The 19,370-nt window shown below is 48.4% G+C and overlaps 1 protein-coding gene across 4 annotated transcripts in view; it reads right to left on the bottom strand.

The window, feature by feature from the left end:
• GDAP1L1 (ganglioside induced differentiation associated protein 1 like 1) overlaps window positions 1-19,370 on the bottom strand; it is a 349,133-nt gene that overhangs the window by 262,741 nt on the left and 67,022 nt on the right. The window lies entirely within an intron of this gene.

Below are 19,370 nucleotides of genomic sequence, written 5' to 3'. Positions count from 1 at the left end.
ACTACAGTATCTCTTATGCTCCGGCCCCTGATAAAACATGCCATGGGTTTTCTGTTTTTAAAGCAAGGCAATGATTGGTCTGAGGAAACAATGGGCCACAACGCATGTGCTGCCCTTTGTACAACTCCACTGCTGGTGTTGAACTGCATTTTCCAGGGAATACGTTCTTGTTTTGTTTTTTTGTTGATTGCAATAAGGATTGTCTCTGTATTTGTTTTACCTCTTCTTGTTGTAGTAGAAGATCTCTAAAATTGTATCCTCTAGCTGCAAATTTATCAACAATGAGTTGAAGTCCACAATTTCTGGCATTCTCATCAATAGAGATACGGGCTATTCGTAGCATTTGAGACCTTGGCAGTCCTTTTTTTTTAGGACTTTTGGGTGATGGCTGTAGGCGTGGAGTAAAGTGTTTCTGTCTGTTGTTTTAGTATACAAACTAGTGTATATTTGGCTGTTCACAATCCTTATTTGAACATCGAGATAATGTATGGTATTATAGCTGAACTCATATGTGGTCTTTATAGGGGATGCACATGCATTAATCCTTATAAGCAGAGTTGTAAGTTGTTCCTCACTACCAGTCTGTTATGATTCCAGCACTCTGGTCTGAGGAGATCTTTTGCGAGGACCGGAGCACTGGAACGAAATGCTGGGGAAGGGAGCGGGAATGGAAAATAGCCCCTGGCGCCCTAACTCCGTTGTCTCACCCGTGCTGTCGGAAATCCCCTGCGAGACTATGGTTGCTTGAGCCCATGGCAGCCGCGTTTGAAGGGCGGATTATGTCTGCCCAACTCCGATGCCCCCCCAGGTCATAATGAGAGACAAAGGGAAATCCGAGGCAGGGTGATAACAAGGGGCCCTCTGACTAAACAACCAGGCCAGGGGCTACAAGCTAACTTAAAACTAGAATATGTGCGGAAACACTGCCAGGGAAAAGGACAACCAAAATATCCACTTGTCCACTTCTCCTACCCAGCACCGCCGAGTTCCAGAGAGGACTTGTGGAAGCGGAACCCTCCGCAAATGCTCCAAAAACAGAAAATAATAAGAATTTACTTACCGATAATTCTATTTCTCGGAGTCCGTAGTGGATGCTGGGGTTCCTGAAAGGACCATGGGGAATAGCGGCTCCGCAGGAGACAGGGCACAAAAAGTAAAGCTTTCCGATCAGGTGGTGTGCACTGGCTCCTCCCCCTATGACCCTCCTCCAAGCCTCAGTTAGGTACTGTGCCCGGACGAGCGTACACAATAAGGGAGGAATTTTGAATCCCGGGTAAGACTCATACCAGCCACACCAATCACACCGTACAACTTGTGATCAAACCCAGTTAACAGTATGATAACAGAGGAGCCTCTGAAAGATGGCTTCCTAAACAATAACCCGAATTAGTTAACAATAACTATGTACAATTATTGCAGATAATCCGCACTTGGGATGGGCGCCCAGCATCCACTACGGACTCCGAGAAATAGAATTATCGGTAAGTAAATTCTTATTTTCTCTATCGTCCTAGTGGATGCTGGGGTTCCTGAAAGGACCATGGGGATTATACCAAAGCTCCCAAACGGGCGGGAGAGTGCGGATGACTCTGCAGCACCGAATGAGAGAACTCCAGGTCCTCCTTAGCCAGAGTATCAAATTTGTAAAATTTTACAAACGTGTTCTCCCCTGACCACGTAGCTGCTCGGCAAAGTTGTAATGCCGAGACCCCTCGGGCAGCCGCCCAAGATGAGCCCACCTTCCTTGTGGAGTGGGCCTTTACAGATTTAGGCTGTGGCAGGCCTGCCACAGAATGTGCAAGTTGGATTGTGCTACAGATCCAACGAGCAATCGTCTGCTTAGACGCAGGAGCACCCATCTTGTTGGGTGCATACAATATAAACAACGAGTCAGATTTTCTGACTCCAGCTGTCCTTGCAATATATATTTTTAATGCTCTGACAACGTCCAGTAACTTGGAGTCCTCCAAGTCACTTGTAGCCGCAGGCACTACAATAGGCTGGTTCAGATGAAATGCTGACACCACCTTAGGGAGAAAATGCGGACGAGTCCGCAGTTCTGCCCTGTCCGAATGGAAAATCAGATATGGGCTTTTGTAAGATAAAGCTGCCAGTTCTGACACTCTCCTGGCCGAAGCCAGGGCTAGTAACATGGTCACTTTCCATGTGAGATATTTTAAATCCACCTTTTTTAGTGGTTCAAACCAATGAGATTTTAGAAATTCCAAAACCACATTGAGATCCCACGGTGCCACTGGAGGCACCACAGGAGGCTGTATATGCAGCACTCCCTTAACAAAAGTCTGGACTTCAGGAACTGAAGCCAATTCTTTTTGAAAGAAAATCGACAGGGCCGAAATTTGAACCTTAATAGATCCCAATTTGAGACCCATAGACAATCCTGATTGCAGGAAATGTAGGAATCGACCCAGTTGAAATTCCTCCGTCGGAGCACTCCGATCCTCGCACCACGCAACATATCTTCGCCAAATGCGGTGATAGTGTTGCACGGTTACTTCCTTCCTTGCTTTAATCAAAGTAGGAATGACTTCTTCCGGCATGCCTTTTTCCTTTAGGATCCGGCGTTCAACCGCCATGCCGTCAAACGCAGCCGCGGTAAGTCTTGAAACAGACAGGGACCCTGCTGAAGCAAGTCCCTCCTTAGAGGTAGAGGCCACGGATCTTCCGTGATCATCTCTTGAAGTTCCGGGTACCAAGTCCTTCTTGGCCAATCCGGAACCACTAGTATCGTTCTTACGCCTCTTTGCCGTATAATTCTCAATACTTTTGGTATGAGAGGCAGAGGAGGAAACACATACACCGACTGGTACACCCAAGGCGTTACCAGCGCGTCCACAGCTATTGCCTGCGGATCTCTTGACCTGGCGCAATACCTGTCCAGTTTTTTGTTGAGGCGAGACGCCATCATGTCCACCATTGGTCTTTCCCAACGGGTTACCAGCATGTGGAAGACTTCCGGATGAAGTCCCCACTCTCCCGGGTGAAGGTCGTGTCTGCTGAGGAAGTCTGCTTCCCAGTTGTCCACTCCCGGGATGAACACTGCTGACAGTGCTATCACATGATTCTCTGCCCAGCGAAGAATCCTTGCAGCTTCTGCCATTGCACTCCTGCTTCTTGTGCCGCCCTGTCTGTTTACATGGGCGACTGCCGTGATGTTGTCCGACTGGATCAACACCGGTTTTCCTTGAAGCAGAGGTTCTGCCTGGCTTAGAGCATTATAGATTGCTCTTAGTTCCAGAATGTTTATGTGAAGAGACGTTTCCAGGCTCGTCCACACTCCCTGGAAGTTTCTTCCTTGTGTGACTGCTCCCCAGCCTCTCAGGCTGGCGTCCGTGGTCACCAGGATCCAATCCTGTATGCCGAATCTGCGGCCCTCCAATAGATGAGCACTCTGCAACCACCACAGAAGAGATACCCTTGTCCTTGGAGACAGGGTTATCCGCTGGTGCATCTGAAGATGCGACCCTGACCATTTGTCCAACAGATCCCTCTGGAAAATTCGTGCATGGAATCTGCCGAATGGAATTGCTTCGTAAGAAGCCACCATTTTTCCCAGGACTCTTGTGCATTGATGTACAGACACCTTTCCTGGTTTTAGGAGGTTCCTGACAAGCTCGGATAACTCCTTGGCTTTTTCCTCCGGGAGAAAAACCTTTTTCTGAACCGTGTCCAGAATCATCCCTAGGAACAGCAGACGAGTTGTCGGCATTAACTGGGATTTTGGAATATTCAGAATCCAGCCGTGCTGTTTTAGCACTTCTTGAGACAGTGCTAATCCCCTCTCTAGCTGTTCTCTGGACCTTGCCCTTATTAGGAGATCGTCCAAGTATGGGATAATTAATACGCCTTTTCTTCGAAGAAGAATCATCATCTCGGCCATTACCTTTGTAAAGACCCGAGGTGCCGTGGACAATCCGAACGGCAGCGTCTGAAACTGATAGTGACAGTTTTGTACAACGAACCTGAGGTACCCCTGGTGTGAGGGGTAAATTGGAACGTGGAGGTACGCATCCTTGATGTCCAAGGACACCATAAAGTCCCCTTCTTCCAGGTTCGCTATCACTGCTCTGAGTGACTCCATTTTGAACTTGAACTTCTTTATGTACAGGTTCAAGGACTTCAGATTTAGAATAGGTCTTACCGAGCCGTCCGGCTTCGGTACCACAAATAGAGTGGAATAATACCCCTTTCCCTGTTGTAGAAGAGGTACCTTGACTATCACCTGCTGAGAGTACAGCTTGTGAATGGCTTCCAAAACCGTCTCCCTTTCGGAGGGGGACGTTGGTAAAGCAGACTTCAGGAAACGGCGAGGCGGATCTGTCTCTAGTTCCAACCTGTACCCCTGAGATATTATCTGCAGGATCCAGGGATCTACCTGCGAGTGAGCCCACTGCGCGCTGAAATTCTTGAGACGACCGCCCACCGCCCCCGAGTCCGCTTGAGAAGCCCCAGCGTCATGCTGAGGCTTTTGTAGAAGCGGGGGAGGGCTTCTGTTCCTGGGAAGGAGCTGCCTGTTGGTGTCTCTTCCCCCTTCCTCTGCCTCGTGGCAGATATGAATATCCCTTTACTCTCTTGTTTTTAAAGGAACGAAAGGGCTGCGGTTGAAAAGTCGGTGTCTTTTTCTGTTGGGGAGTAGCTTGAGGTAAAAAGGTGGATTTCCCGGCTGTAGCCGTGGCCACCAAATCTGATAGACCGACTCCAAATAACTCCTCCCCTTTATACGGCAAAACTTCCATATGCCGTTTTGAGTCCGCATCGCCTGACCACTGTCGCGTCCATAAACTTCTTCTGGCCGAAATGGACATAGCACTTACCCGTGATGCCAGTGTGCAGATATCCCTCTGTGCATCACGCATATAAAGAAATGCATCCTTTATTTGCTCTAAAGACAGTAAAACATTGTCCCTATCCAGGGTATCAATATTTTCAATCAGGGACTCTGACCAAGCTACTCCAGCACTGCACATCCAGGCTGTCGCTATAGCTGGTCGTAGTATAACACCTGTATGTGTGTATATACTTTTTTGGATATTTTCCATCCTCCTATCTGCTGGATCTTTAAGTGCGGCCGTCTCAGGAGAGGGTAACGCCACTTGTTTAGATAAGCGTGTGAGCGCCTTGTCCACCCTAGGAGGTGTTTCCCAGCGCGCCCTAACCTCTGACGGGAAAGGGTATAAAGCTAATAACTTCTTTGAAATTAGCATCTTTTTATCGGGGGCAACCCACGCTTCATCACATACATCATTTAGTTCTTCTGATTCAGGAAAAACTATAGGTAGTTTTTTCACACCCCACATAATACCCTGTTTAGTGGTACCTGTAGTATCAGCTAAATGTAACGCCTCCTTCATTGCCAAAATCATATAACGTGTGGCCCTACTGGAAAATACGGTTGATTCGTCACCGTCGCCACTGGAATCAGTGCCTGTGTCTGGGTCTGTGTCGACCGACTGAGGCAAAGGGCGTTTTACAGCCCCTGACGGTGTTTGAGGCGCCTGGACAGGCACTAACTGATTGTCCGGCCGTCTCATGTCGTCAAACGACTGCTTTAGCGTGTTGACACTATCCCGTAATTCCATAAATAAAGGCATCCATTCTGGTGTCGACCCCCTAGGAGGTGACATCCCCATATTTGGCAATTGCTCCGCCTCCACACCAATATCGTCCTCATACATGTCGACACACACGTACCGACACACAGCAGACACACAGGGAATGCTCTTAACGAAGACAGGACCCCACTAGCCCTTTGGGGAGACAGAGGGAGAGTTTGCCAGCACACACCAAAAGCGCTATATATGACAGGGATAGCCTTATAATAAGTGCTCCCTGTATAGCTGCTTTTATAATATAATTTTTGCCACTATTTTGCCCCCCCTCTCTTGTTTTACCCTGTTTCTGTAGTGCAGTGCAGGGGAGAGACCTGGGAGCCGTCCTGACCAGCGGAGCTGTGTAAGGAAAATGGCGCTGTGTGCTGAGGAGATAGGCCCCGCCCCTTTTCCGGCGGGCTCGTCTCCCGCTCTTTAGTGTATTCTGGCAGGGGTTAAATATCTCCATATAGCCCCCGGAGGCTATATGTGAGGTATTTTTTAGCCAAATAGGTTTTTATTTGCCTCCCAGGGCGCTCCCCTCCCAGCGCCCTGCACCCTCAGTGACTGCCGTGTGAAGTGTGCTGAGAGGAAAATGGCGCACAGCTGCAGTGCTGTGCGCTACCTTTAGAAGACTGAGGAGTCTTCTGCCGCCGATTCTGGACCTCTTCATGTTTCAGCATCTGCAAGGGGGCCGGCGGCGAGGCTCCGGTGACCATCCAGGCTGTACCTGTGATCGTCCCTCTGGAGCTGATGTCCAGTAGCCAAGAAGCCAATCCATCCTGCACGCAGGTGAGTTCACTTCTTCTCCCCTAAGTCCCTCGTTGCAGTGATCCTGTTGCCAGCAGGACTCACTGTAAAATAAAAAACCTAAGCTAAACTTTCTCTAAGCAGCTCTTTAGGAGAGCCACCTAGATTGCACCCTTCTCGGCCGGGCACAAAAATCTAACTGAGGCTTGGAGGAGGGTCATAGGGGGAGGAGCCAGTGCACACCACCTGATCGGAAAGCTTTACTTTTTGTGCCCTGTCTCCTGCGGAGCCGCTATTCCCCATGGTCCTTTCAGGAACCCCAGCATCCACTAGGACGATAGAGAAATAAAGATAAAGCGGCTGAGCCGCAACACACGGCAGAGCCGCAACTCACGGAACACCACTCGATATACAAAGGTGATCAGTCAGGACAACTGGGGACCAAACGACTTCCTTGGATGAGATGACAACTCTCGAATACAGGACTTCTGAGGACAGGAATGACCGGATACAGCAGGACTGGAACAGACTCTCAGCAAACCAAAGCAGCATGCAGGAAGCTATTACCGGCGTCTGTGAGAAGTACTGGGAAGGTATTTAACAGGGAGTCCTCCAATCAGCTGCTTAGAGCCTGATTGGGAATAAATGCCGTGCAGCTGCCTTGCTGCACGGCCAGAGGACAAGTGTGTGTGCTTGTTAATTAGGCCCTGCAACGGGGAACGCGGTCCGCCCGTGGCGTCCCCGTTGCTAGGGTCCGTGCGGCTCAGCACGCCCGGCGTCTAGCGTTGCTAGGGAGCCGGCGGCTGAACGCGCACGGCGTCCCTAGTGGCTAGGCGCCGGGCCGCGCGGACATGCGGACCCCGGCGCCTAACACAGTCCATATGATGAATACATAATCTATGTACCGTGCGTACAATAAACAATGTTGTTGACAGTCAAGATGTTTAAAAAACATGTCATCTTCCTCATAGAACATAAATATGTTTGTGTAGCTAGGAGCCATGGCACTGCCCATCGCACATCTGTGGAGTTGATGAAAGAATTCTCCGTTAAAATAATTCCTGGTCAAAGTTAATTGCAGCAATTTGAGAAATAACTTGTGGTCCAAGTCCCTGATGGATTCTGCAATAACGAATTGCTTCATAGCTCCTAGGCCAGCATCGTGGGGTATTGATGTATATGAGCTAGATATATCCACCGTAACAAGGATGGCATTGTCAGGGACTTTATCAAGCACGGTGAGTTTCTGAATGAAACTGGTGGTGTCTTTTATGAAGCGAGGATGTTTGATGATGCAGGGTTGCACAATCATATCAAGTAATTTAGAAACTGGTTGATACAGTGCATTTCTCGCGGAAAATATAGGACGTCCTGGAGGCTGGGTGACACTTTTATGGATTTTGGCAACGGTGTAAATTATAGGAGTTACGGGGAAGTCCTGGATCAAGGTTTTGCACAATTTAGCTGAAATGAGTCCATCTACTTCGGCTTGTACCAGTAGTGAGTCCAGTTCCTGTTTGTACTGTATTGATGGATCAATGCTTAATTTTCTATATGTAGTGACATCACTAAGCTGGTTATTAATTTCTGTTATATAGTCATTCAAATTTTGAATAGCGATCGCACCCCCTTTGTCGGCGGGGCGTACGACAATGTCCTTATATGAACCCAGCTGGGTTAGTGCTTGTTTTTCCTTCAGCGTTAAATTATAATGAATTGTAGTAGATGCTTGATTAAATTTCGTGACGGAGTCACTAATGAGGTGTGTGTACGTCTTCATAGATTCATTTGATGATGGTGGATCAAACTTGGAAGAGCTATGTTTTGAGATGAATGCATGGATAGTAGAACCTTCTGAAGTGATGGTACAGTAGTATCCTGAAAAAATTCCTGTAATCGTAATAATAAGAATTTACTCACCGGTAATTCTATTTCTCGTAGTCCGTAGTGGATGCTGGGTACTCCGTAAGGACCATGGGGAATAGACGGGCTCCGCAGGAGACTGGGCACTCTAAAAGAAAGATTAGGTACTATCTGGTGTGCACTGGCTCCTCCCTCTATGCTCCTCCTCCAGACCTCAGTTAGGGAAACTGTGCCCGGAAGAGCTGACATTACAAGGAAAGGATTTGGAATCCAGGGTAAGACTCATACCAGCCACACCAATCACACTGTACAACTCGTGATAACTATACCCAGTTAACAGTATGAATAACAACTGAGCCTCACTGAACAGATAGCTCATAACAATAACCCTTTAGTTAAGCAATAACTATATACAAGTATTGCAGATAATCCGCACTTGGGACGGGCTCCCAGCATCCACTACGGACTACGAGAAATAGAATTACCGGTGAGTAAATTCTTATTTTCTCTGACGTCCTAGTGGATGCTGGGTACTCCGTAAGGACCATGGGGATTATACCAAAGCTCCCAAACGGGCGGGAGAGTGCGGATGACTCTGCAGCACCGCATGAGCAAACTCAAGGTCCTCCTCAGCCAGGGTATCAAACTTGTAGAATTTTGCAAACGTGTTTGACCCCGACCAGGTAGCAGTTCGGCAAAGTTGTAATGCCGAGACCCCTTGGGCAGCCGCCCAAGAAGAGCCCCCTTCCTCGTGGAATGGGCTTTTACTGATTCAGGAAGCGGCAGTCCAGCCGCAGAATGTGCAAGTTGAATCGTGCTACAGATCCAGCGAGCAATAGTCCGCTTAGAAGCAGGAGCACCCAGCTTGTTGGGTGCATGCAGGATAAACAGCGAGTCAGTATTTCTGACTCTAGCCGTCCTGGAAACATAGATTTACAGGGCCCCCACTACGTCCAGCAACTTGGAATCCTCCAAGTCCCGAGTAGCCGCAGGCACCACAATAGGTTGGTTCAAATGAAACGCTGATACCACCTTAGGGAGAAATTGGGGACGAATCCTCAAATCTGCCCTGTCCATATGGAAGATCAGATAAGGGCTTTTACATGACAAAGCCGCCAATTCTGACACACGCCTAGCCGAAGCCAAGGCCAAAAACATGACCACTTTCCACGTGAGATACTTCAACTCCACGGTCTGAAGTGGCTCAAAACAATGTGATTTTAGGAAATCCTAAACTACGTTGAGATCCCAAGGTGCCACTCCCTTAACAACGTCTGAACTTCAGGCAGCGACTTTCATAGCCTTTAACAGTGTAGGAATCACTTAATCTGGAACGCCCTTTTCCGTTAGGATCCGGCGTTCAACCGCCAAGCCTTCAAACGCAGCCGCGGTAAGTCTTGGAACAGACAGGGCCCCTGCAGTAGCAGGTCCTGTCTGAGAGACAGAGGCCATGGGTCCTCCGAGATCATTTCTTGTAGTTCTGGGTACCAAGTTCTTCTTGGCCAATCCGGAACTACGAGTATAGTTCTTACTCCTCTCTTACTTACTATCCTCAGTACCTTGGGTATGAGAGGAAGAGAAGGGAACACATAAACCGACTGGTACACCCATGGTGTCACTAGTGCGTCCACAGCTATTGCCTGAGGGTCTCGCAATACTTTTTTAGCTTTTTGTTGAGGCGGGACGCCATCATGTCCACCTGTGGCCGTTCCCAACGGTTCACAATCTGCGTGAAGACTTCTGGATGAAGTCCCCACTCTCCCGGGTGGAGGTCGTGCCTGCTGAGGAAGTCTGCTTCCTAGTTTTCCACACCCGGAATGAACACTGCTGACAGTGTTAGCACGTGATACTCCGCCCATCGGAGAATCCTTGTGGCTACTGCCAACGCCATCCTGCTTCTTGTGCCGCCTTGTCGGTTTACATGGGCGACAGCCGTGATGTTGTCTGACTGAATCAGCACCGGCTGGTTTTGAAGCAGGAGTTCTGCTTGACTTAGGGCATTGAAAATGGCCCTTAGGTCCAGAATATTTTTGTGTAGGGACGTCTCCTGACTCGACCGTTGTCCTTGGAAGTTTTTTCCCTGAGTGACTGCGCCCCAACCTCGGAGGCTTGCATCCGTAGTCACCAGGACCCCGTCCTGAATGCCGAATCTGCGGCCCTCGAGAAGATGAGCACTCTGCAGCCCCCACAGCAGAGACACCCTGGCCCTCGGGGACAGGGTGATCAGCCGATGCATCTGAAGATGCGATCCTCACTTGTCTAACAGGTCCCACTGAAAATTCCTTGCATGGAACCTGCCGAAGGGAATTGCTTCGTAAGAAGCTACCATCTTTTCCAGGACTCGCGTGCAATGATGCACCGACACCTGTTTTGGCTTCAGGAGGTCTCTGACCAGAGATGACAACTCCTTGGCCTTCTCCTCCGGGAGAAACACCTTCTTCTGTTCTGTGTCCAGAAACATGCCCAATATCAGCAGACGCGTCGTAGGAACCCGCTGCGACTTTGGGATATTCAGAATCCAGCCGTGCTGTTGTAGCACTTCCTGAGATAGTGCTACTCCGATCAACGACTGCTCCTTGGACCTCGCCTTTATAAGGAGATCGTCCAAGTACAGGATAATTATAACTCCTTTCTTTCGAAGGAGTATCATCATTTTGGCCATTAACTTGGAACACACCCTCGGTGCCGTGGACAGACCAAACGGCAACGTCTGGAATTGGTAATGGCAGTTCTGTACCACAACCCTGAGGTACTCCTGGTGAGGTGGGTAAATGGGGACATGAAGGTAAGCATCCATGATGTCCAGTGACACCATAATATCCCTCTCTTCCAGGCTTGCAATAACCGCCCTGAGCGATTCTATTTTGAACTTGAACTTCCTTATATAAGTGTTCAAGGATTTCAATTTTAGAATGGGTCTCACCGAACCGTCTGGTTTCGGTATCACAAACATTGTGGAATAGTAACCTCGTCCCTGTTGAAGGAGAGGAACTTTGATTATCACCTGCTGGAGGTACAGCTTGTGAATTGCCGCCAGTACTACCTCCCTTTCCTTGGGAGTAGCAGGCAAGGCTGATTCGAGGTAACGGCGAGGGGGAGACGTCTCGAACTCCAGCTTGTATCCCTGAGATACCTGTAGAGCCCAGAGATCCACCTGTGAGCGAACCCACTGGTCGCTGAAGTTCCGGAGACGGGCTCCCACCGCACCTGGCTCCACCTGTGGAGCCCCAGCATCATGCGGTGGACTTAGTGGAAGCAGGGGAGGATATTTGTTCCTGGGAACTGGCTGTCTGGTGCAGCTTTTTCCCTCTACCCCTGCCTCTGGGCAGAAAGGACGCGCCTTTGACCCGCTTGCCTTTCTGAGGCCGAAAGGACTGTACTTGATAATACGGTGCTTTCTTAGGCTGTGAGGGGACCTGAGGTAAAAAAGTCGACGTCCCAGCTGTTGCTGTGGACACGAGGTCCGAGAGACCGTCCCCAAACAATTCCTCACCCTTATAAGGCAAAACTTCCATGTGCCTTTTAGAATCAGCATCACCTGTCCACTGCCAAGTCCATAATACTCTCCTGGCAGAAATGGACATTGCATTAATTCTAGATGCCAGCCGGCAAATGTCCCTCTGTGCATCTCTCATATATAAGACTACGTCTTTAATATGCTCTATAGTTAGCAAAATAGTATCTCTGTCAAGGGAATCAATGTTATCTGACAGGGAATCAGACCATGCTGCTGCAGCACTACACATCCATGCTGAAGCAATAGCAGGTCTCAGTATAGTACCTGAGTGTGTATACACAGACTTCAGGATAGCCTCCTGCTTTCTATCTGCAGGCTCCTTTAAGGCGGCCGTATCCTGAGACGGCAGTGCCACCTTTTTTGATAAGCGTGTGAGCGCCTTGTCCACCCTAGGGGATGTCTCCCAGCCTAACCTATCCATTGGCGGGAAAGGGTACGCCATTAGTAACCGTTTAGAAATCACTAGTTTCTTATCTGGGGAACACCACGCTTCTTCACACAATTCATTTAACTCATCAGATGGGGGAAAAGTCACTGACTGCTGTTTCTCCCCAAACATAATACCCTTTTTTGTGGTAACCGGGTTAATGTCAGAAATGTGCAACACATTTTTCATTGCCGTAATCATAAATCGGATGGCCCTTGTGGATTGTACATTTGTCTCATCCTCGTCGACACTGGAGTCAGACTCCGTGTCGACATCTGTGTCTGCCATCTGAGGTAGCGGGCGTTTTTGAGCCCGTGATGGCCTCTGAGATGCCTGGGCAGGCGCGGGCTGAGATGCCGGCTGTCCCAAAGCTGCGTCATCGAACCTTTTATGCAAGGAGTTGACACTGTCGGTTAATACCTTCCACATATCCATCCACTCAGGTGTCGGCCCCGCAGGGGGCGACATCACACTTATCGGCACCTGCTCCGCCTCCACGTAAGCGTCCTCATCAAACATGTCGACACAGCCGTACCGACACACCGCACACACACAGGGAATGCTCTAACTGAGGACAGGACCCCACAAAGTCCTTTGGGGAGACAGAGAGAGAGTATGCCAGCACACACCACAGCGCTATATAATCAGGGATTTACACTAACAAAAGCGATTTTCCCTATAGCTGCTTTTATATATAGTTTGCGCCTAAATTTAGTGCCCCCCTCTCTTTTTTACCCTTGATGCCTGGAAACTGCAGGGGAGAGCCTGGGGAGCTGTCTTCCAGCGGAGCTGTGAAGAGAAAATGGCGCCAGTGTGCTGAGGGAGATAGCCTCGCCCCCTTCTCGGCGGACTTCTCCCGCTTTTTTATCTGTATAATGGCGGGGGATTATGCACATATACAGCTTAAAATCTGTATTATGTGTCAATTAGCCATGTAAGGTACTCTAATTGCTGCCCAGGGCGCCCCCCCCCAGCGCCCTGCACCAATCAGTGACCGGAGTGTGTGGTGTGTATAGGGAGCAATGGCGCACAGCTGCAGTGCTGTGCGCTACCTTAATGAAGACCGAAGTCTTCAGCCGCCGATTTTCAGGATTCTCTTCTGTCTTCTGGCTCTGCAAGGGGGACGGCGGCGCGGCTCCGGGACCGGACGATCGAGGTCGGGCCCTGTGTTCGATCCCTCTGGAGCTAATGGTGTCCAGTAGCCTTAGAAGCCCAAGCTAGCTGCAAGCAGGTAGGTTCGCTTCTCTCCCCTCAGTCCCTCGTAGCAGTGAGTCTGTTGCCAGCAGATCTCACTGAAAATAAAAAACCTAACAAATACTTTCTTTTTCTAGAAGCTCAGGAGAGCCCCTAGTGTGCAACCAGCTCGGGCCGGGCACAGATTCTAACTGAGGTCTGGAGGAGGGGCATAGAGGGAGGAGCCAGTGCACACCAGATAGTACCTAATCTTTCTTTTAGAGTGCCCAGTCTCCTGCGGAGCCCGTCTATTCCCCATGGTCCTTACGGAGTACCCAGCATCCACTAGGACGTCAGAGAAAATAGTATTTTAATATACCTACCGGTAAATCCTTTTCTCATAGTCCGTAGAGGATGCTGGGGTCCATTTTAGTACCATGGGGTATAGACGGTTTCCGCAGGAGCCTTCGGCACTTTAAGACTTTTCAACAGTAAGAACTGGCTCCTCCCTCTATGCCCCTCCTCCAGACCTCAGTATAGGAACTGTGCCGAGGAGACGGACAACTACGAGAGAAGGATGATATTAAGCTAGTGGCGAGGTTCACACCAGCTCACACCGCTCAACCATGCCGCACAACATGGCATACAACTCAAAACATGCCAACGAGCATGAATAACTTTACAGCAACTGCTGAATAACAACTTAACACGTGATAACTTGTGTAAGAAGAAAAAAAATAATGCAGGAAAAAGGAGCCCTGGGCGGGCGCCCAGCATCCTCTACGGACTATGAGAAAAGGATTAACGGGTAGGTATATTAAAATCCTATTTTCTCTTACATCCTAGAGGATGCTGGGGTCCATTTTAGTACCATGGGGATGTACCAAAGCTCCCAGTACGGGCAGGAAGGTGCGGATGTTCCTGCAATACTGACTGACCAAATTGAAGGTCGTCAGCAGCCAAGGTGTCAAACTTGTAGAACTTAGCAAACGTGTTTGCCCCTGACCAAGTAGCTGCTCGGCAAATCTGCAAAGTAGCCGCTCAGGAAGAACCCACTTTCCTTGTAGAATGGGCCTTTACCGAAGTCGGTATCGGCAATCCTGCTGTGGAATGAGCGTGCTGAGTCGTACATCTGATCCAGCGTGCAATAGTCTGCTTAGAAGCAGGACACCCAATCTTGTTGGGGTCATACAGGACAAACAAAACTTCTGTTTTCCTTATCCGAGCTGTTTTCGTGACATTAGTCCTCAAAGCTCTGACGACATCCAAGGACCTTGAAACAGTTGAGGTGTCCACAAAAGGTTGGTTCATATGGAAAGAAGACACAACCTTGTGAAGAAATTGCTAACGCATTCACAGTTCAGCCCTATCTTCATGAAGATCAAGTAAGGGCTCTTGTGAGACAAAGACCCTAACTCAGACACTCGTCTGCCTGATGCCAAGTCCAACAGCATGACCACTTTCCAAGTGAGAAACTTCAACTTCACCTCTTGCAGAGGTTCAAACCAATATGATTTAAGGAACTGCAACACCACCTTAAGATCCCATTGTGCCGCAGGAGGCACAAATGGAGGTTGGATGCGCAGAACCCTCCTTACGAACGTCTGAACCTCAGGAAGGGAAGCCAACTGTTTCTGAAAGAAAATGGACAAGGCCGAAATTTGGACCTTGATAGATCCCAATCTTAACCCTGCATCCACACCAGCCTGTAGAAATAGGAGAAGACGTCCTAATTGAAACTCCACCTTTGGAGAATTCTTGGATTCACACCAAGATACATATTTTCTCCAAATGCGATGATAATGTCTAGACCAGAGGTGGGGAACCTTTTTTCTACCAAAGGCCATTTGGATATTTATAGAATCCTTCGGGGGCCATACAAAAATTATCAACTTAAAAATGAGCCTGCCCCCCAGTAGTTATGCCACAGTAGATATGCCCCCAGTCAGTAGTTATGCCCCCAGTAGATATACCACCAGTCAGTAGTTATGCCCCCAGTAGATATACCACCAGTCAGTAGTTATGCCCCCAGTAGATATGCCCCCACTTAGTTGTTATGCCCCAGTAGATATGCCCCCTAGTATCGACGCTTACCCACACACATTAAAAGAAAAAAAAACACAATACTCACCAGCCCCACTCCTGCTTCCGGACCGTTGCCCTCCGCCGGGCCGCCTGCTCCTCAGAACTATGGGAGAGAAGTCATGATATATCTCCCATAGTACTGCACAGCTGCACACGCACACTGCCAGAGCCGGAGCTCAGGAGTGAGCTACTGCCTCCGGCTGCTACTGAGGGTAAGAAGCCAGGCACCAACTAATAACAAAATCTCAGCGGGCGCCCGGCTAGGTGAGCCTGGCCGGGCCAGATCAAGTGGCTCTGCGGGTCTTATGCGGCCCTGGTCCTGAGGTTCCCCACCCCTGGTCTAGATGTTACTCCTTTCGTGGCCTGAATAAGTGTGGGAATGACTTCATTGGGAACACCTTTTCGGGCCAGGATCTGGCGCTCAACAGCCATGCCGTCAAACGTAGCCGCGGTAAGTCTTGATAAACCAACGGCCCCTGCTAAAGCAGGTCCTCTCGAAGAGGAAGAGGCCGAGGATCTTCTATCAGTAACTCCTGAAGATCTGGATACCAAGCCCTCCTTGGCCAGTCTGGAACAATGAGAATTGCCCGAACCTTTGTACTTCTTATGATTTTGAGAATTTTCAGTATTAGTGGAAGTGGAGGGAACACATATACTGACTGGAACACCCACTGGGTCACCAGTGCATCCACTGCTATTGCTTGCGGGTCTCTCGACCTGGAACAATATTTCTGAAGCTTGTTGTTGAGACGAGATGCCATCATGTCTACTTGAGGAACGCCCCAACGACTTGCTACCTCTGCAACTACTTCTTGGTGGAGGCCCCATTCTCCTGGATGGAGATCGTGTCTGCTGAGGAAGTATGCTTCCCAGTTGTACACTCCCGGAATGAAGTGTCAAAGTCAGAAAAATGTCTCAATGCACGTTGCCATATTTGCACCGCACACTGGTCCGCGCTGCGCGTGCGTACGCTCTCCCGTGGAGGCGCATACCCGCAATAGCGTGCACTCGCAGGCGCGGTATGCGTATTTACGGTAGAGTTTATGTAGTCGTAGCGTGCGACTCATTCGTTACAAATGTTCACAATTAATGTAGTTTATAGATCATGGTCCCTTTGATAGATTCTGAAAGTTTGGTTAAAATACAATGTCCCAGAGCTGAGGAATCCCTCTTTATATCGTACGAAGGGTCTAACAGGAATCATACAGCAGTGTTTGGTACCCATCGGAAGAGTATTTAATTAGCAATATTCCGGTGTTGGTTTGGAGCGTATTAATCGCTCGTGCGAATAGTTATGGACATAAGAAGTTTATGTCCATTTCTATTATTTACACATACTCAGGTATGCGGCGGGAAACCCAGTTTCCCACCCACCTGAGCTGTTGGAAATCGTCACAGCCCACCTGTATGAATCACCCTATGACCTTTTGTTATGATGCAGGGCCGAATTCCTTCGGCCAATGGACAATGGGATTGTAGGACCAGGAGATTGCATTGTGTGTGGGGCATAAATAGGCAGGCCGACCACATCCAGCTCTCACTCTTCAACGGTTCTCATTGCTGAAAATCGGGTGCTGGATGTCCAGGCGCATGCGATCGTTTCCCCTTGTGCGTAAGTTTCTCTCCGTAATCATTGTCTTTCTGTGAGCCAATTTCTCTCATCTCTCCCCGTCTCTCTCTCTCTCCTCTTTTCTCTTATATCTCTCATAGTATTATAGTATTGTATTGTATTGCATTTAGGTCAGTGTAGTATTGTCTTTTTGTATTTATTGTTTAGTTCTGTGGTTAGGAAGTCTCTGTTATATTGTAGTGTATCATTTGTACTGTTATCCCCTTTTACAAGTATATTAGATATAATACAGTTAATAGGCTTTGGAACCTAAACCAGTATCTGTGTATTTTCTATAGTGTTAAGTGTTCACTTGAGCGTCGGTGACGCTCGAGCAGCTTTGTAGTTAGTCAGGTTACACAAGGTTGCACTTACACCCTGTACTCACATTAAGGTATTCTGTGTATTTCTTTGGTATAAGGTTTAAACATTAAGGTATAGCGTTGTGAGCGTCTGCGCCGCTGGTGATCTCCTCGTGGTCTCGAGCGTCCGCTACGCCATAGCGAATCATTACTCTAGTCATAGCCAATAACGTGTCCTGTGATCCCTGGGCCGTGAGCGAACGTGACGCTTGAGCGTCTCGCCTACGGCTGAGCGATCGTTACGCAACTAGCGTACCATTACGGTACTTCTTAAGTAAACAGCGTACAGTGTTCTTAGCTTCATAAAGGGTTGTTTATACGACAAAGGAATTTTGCATTGTCAATTGGGGACTCGTCCTATCCTTCTCATATCTGCACTAGGTAGATCAGCAGACATTATCCCCCAGCAAAGGGTGGGAGGTTGTCTCCCAGTGCTGACGGGATAAGCGTCTGCTTCGCTTAGATAAAGAGTGCTGAAGGAATCCGGGAACCGGAAGTAAGAACAAAACGCTTGTGTCTTTTAAAACTGTTTATTTCTCTTCTGTCTTGCGTATACACGCACGCATACATATATCTGCATTTTCTGTTTCATTTTCGTATATCACTATTCCTGTTTGCCAAATTTTATAGTTGATAGAAAGTGCTAAAAAGAGATTTGCTGTTATTTCATAGTAGAGGTGATAGTTAAAGTATAGAACAAACACACGGTTTGTCTGAGATACAAGGCAGTCAGTGTGGATTGCGGTAGATGATCAGGGATCATTTACATTGATAAAAATAGAAATTGTGTTACGGTGGATCTTTATATTGCGTACACGTGTCGCTAACAAAGACTAGCGTACGCAATCCAAAGGCAGACGCACGCAGCGTTCATTACGCAACGTAGCGTCCGGTTACGCCCACGTAGCTCAAGCTGTGATAAAGTGAAGTAACGCAAAGGCGATAATTAACGCACAGCGGTAGATAACGCGACGCGGTAAATAACGCAAATCTATTTTTGGAAAAATCTGAAATTTAGTTTAACAGATCCTGCTCCTAATTGGTAACACTTTTGGCCTAAAGACAATTTCTGCGCAGAAATAGATATAGAAACAAAAGTGTACATGTGTTGAGTGAGTGTGGTTTTGTATACAAAAGTTTATATAACTTTAAGGTGGAACCAAAAGGAAAGCCGGGTACTCGTCAAGGGACATACGTGTAAGTGACATATACGGTGGCTAGGGAGGCATCCCTGGTTAAATAATATTTGAGCATTAGAGTATAGCGGACCATAAGGTAACAAGACCAGGAGGTCATAAGGTAACAAGACCAGGAGGTCATAAGGTAACAGACCAGGAGGTCATAAGGTAACAGGTAAAATAGACAAAGAGGTCCGCTATAAAAGTCCAGTGGCACAACGCCTGGGGTGTTGGTGCAGAACCCATATAGGCCATACAAGCTCTTGCTGAAGGAATCGCGGCCGGAAACATCGATTCCATTGATCTTTCAGTACATGACAAGTAGTGCTCGTGTACTGAACGATTGGACCGCACGTAATTGTGTGCAGTAGTTAGTAATCTGACCTAATACCATTAGAGTAAAGTGGTCACAAACGCTATTTGTACATTCTGACGTGATTTGTGTAATTTTTTATTTTTGGAAGGGAAGTTCGCTGGTCACTCAGGAACTATCCAACAACCGATACTTGCTGGGGAACGCGCCCCAGTAAATAAAGGTTCACAGGGGCCCTAGGTTGGGTACAGCAGCTCTGGTTACAGTGATTGCAGTACTGGCCAACGTGGGCGAGAAGTAAGTGGGGTACTTGATAAACCACCACCGCCGGCCTGCCCAAGGACATCTTGGTTTGTTTGTAAGGGTTCGCTGAAAACCTTGAGATAAAGATCCAAGGAGGAATAAGCAACGCCTGCAGATTATGGGGGCCATTTGTTCAGGTAGGGGGCGATCAACCTCGGTTCGGGTTGATTCAGAGAACCGA

Source organism: Pseudophryne corroboree, chromosome 3, assembly GCF_028390025.1.
Source record: "Pseudophryne corroboree isolate aPseCor3 chromosome 3, aPseCor3.hap2, whole genome shotgun sequence".
NCBI classification, from domain to species: domain Eukaryota; kingdom Metazoa; phylum Chordata; class Amphibia; order Anura; family Myobatrachidae; genus Pseudophryne; species Pseudophryne corroboree.
This window is presented reverse-complemented; position numbering and strand designations above follow the sequence as displayed.